This window comes from Pteropus vampyrus, unplaced genomic scaffold (assembly GCF_000151845.1).
Source record: "Pteropus vampyrus isolate Shadow unplaced genomic scaffold, Pvam_2.0 Scaffold4, whole genome shotgun sequence".
Classification (NCBI taxonomy): domain Eukaryota; kingdom Metazoa; phylum Chordata; class Mammalia; order Chiroptera; family Pteropodidae; genus Pteropus; species Pteropus vampyrus.
Genome location: NW_011888785.1, coordinates 18,450,422 through 18,452,624, shown reverse-complemented (window position 1 = coordinate 18,452,624; position 2,203 = coordinate 18,450,422). Strand labels below are relative to the sequence as shown.

The following is a 2,203-nucleotide window of genomic DNA, read 5'->3' as shown; positions in this document are numbered from 1 at the left end:
AATTATTTTTTACACTCCCATGTGTACCAAGAGATATTGGAAAGGAGCAGTTAAGGTAAGTCAAGTAAATGATCCTATCAAATTTTTCTCAGGACAGTGGTTACCTAGTCACCTTGTATAACCTCCCAAAAGAAATATTCGATCCAAAGTTACACACATATCAAGACAGCTGACATAATTTCTAAAACTCTGCCACAGTAGGCATTCTGTTTCACCTTGTCACTGCATTACATAGCTTTAATCTCTCTTGCAAAGCTGACTTCTCTTGTTCCCTCAGTCTCATATTTTTCACTATGCCACTTTTCACCTTGAGACATTACCTCAACTCCTAACCAATCTCACCGCCGGACTTCCTCTTTTTCAGTTTAACTACTTAACAGTTCTCTTCAAAACAAACATAATGGATTATTTGCTCTTCTGCTTAAGAATCTTTTTTTTTTTTTTAATTTCTCATTACTTATAGGATCAATTTCAGCAAAATTCAACAAATTTCAATATAAAGTCCACTAGAAATGAAGTTCAACCTAACTTTCCAATCAGAATTCCCGGTTTTACCATCCTCATTTCCCAAAATCTACCTCTATATACATAAAATCCATTCTAATAAATATCTATTTTTGAAAAGAAAAAAATGCAAGCACTTACATAGTGCTACCTTACATATTTTATGTCATTTAATTAATATGAATTTCATATGTAGGTTAAAATGCATTTGTGTTGAAATAGTTTTATGTGACAAATAGAGTTATGAATCTGGTGGTTCTGAAAATTCATATTTTATGAATTGAACACACAATGAAACAACAATCTTGTTTTCTAAGGCTCTGCTTAACATTGTGGGCTGAGAGTTGTAATTTCTTTTGAGATTACAAGACCTAAGTTTTAACAATTGATTTTATACCAACAGGATTAATTGGAACACTTGCTTTACATGTAAAGGTTTGGATTTCTTTTTGATTTATGTGATAGAGCAACAAGATAGTCGATGAATAAACAAAGATGTAACCTGAATAGATTTACTGTATCATGGAATGTGTAGGAAATGACCCAAAGTTCCTTCCCTGTGAATTGCTCACCCAAGTAACTATGTGGATTTGAAGAAACTGGTTGTTATATTCTTGAGGGACAGGAAATTAATCCAAATGAATTCGTTAAAAATAAAATAAAACATTCTTAGAGTAAATGTGGCACTGATTAATTGAGTTTTGTTTATCTTATAAAACATGTATGTCATTATGAACTCTAAATATCTTAGAAAACATTGTTTTCACATAAAATACAAGCTATTTAAATACTAGTGACCTGAATAAGATCAATAGTCATTCATGCTAAGGTTAATGACTGTATAATAATAAAGTAGTATGTTGTTTCATGTTGATGATGCTTAGTTGACATAACAAATAGCAAAATATAGGATTTATGTTTTCATTGCCCACAGTAATAAAACAAAAAATTATTATTCTTAAGTGAAAAATTCAGATATTCCAAAAGTCTATTTTAACTATAAGTGTCTAGTCGTTCCCTCCTACCAAAAATTTTAACCAAGGAACAAGTAACAACTTATATATGTAAAAATCATCATTTATTCATTGAGGCTGCCTTGCTCATCTTCCGATGGTAGTATTCATAGATAGAAAATGGCTATATGACAAGTAGCTGTAAGAAGGAAAACCAGAATCAGAGAAGCTGGCTGATAAGTCACATGCTAGATAATCAGGTTTGAACTGAAGTCATGATAGACTAGAATGTCAAATAAACATGCAAATAAAAATGTAAAGAATATGTAGTTTTAATAATTCAGTCTTAATTGAGGAATATGGTTTGAAAAACCAGTATCACTATGAAAACAATATGGTATTTGTTTAGGTCAAATAGTATGCCTGGAAAGTAGAACCAATAGTGTGGACATTATGGTTTTTTATTTTATCAGGCCATTTGCACAAGTTTTTTATTTTATCAGGCCATGTGCCTCTGCCTGTCACCTTATCTGATCACTTTGGTCTAATCCTGCTCATATGTTACTAAAATATTGGCTCTGCCTCCTCCCTACCCCCACACATCCCAGTAAGAACTTCTTTGAATTTTCTAAGTGCACTTGTTAGCTCACTGGTGTACATCTTAACATATCATGTTGGAATTGTGAGCTCATCTTTATATCCCTAGTGCCTTTTACATGGTGTGGACATTTTAGACTTTCAGAAAT

The 2,203-nt window shown here is 32.0% G+C and overlaps 1 protein-coding gene across 1 annotated transcript in view; it reads left to right on the top strand.

Annotated features, from left to right (window-relative positions):
* Positions 1–2,203, top strand: part of ZNF804B (zinc finger protein 804B) — a 499,834-nt gene that overhangs the window by 148,717 nt on the left and 348,914 nt on the right. The gene's annotated exons all lie outside the window — the stretch shown is intronic.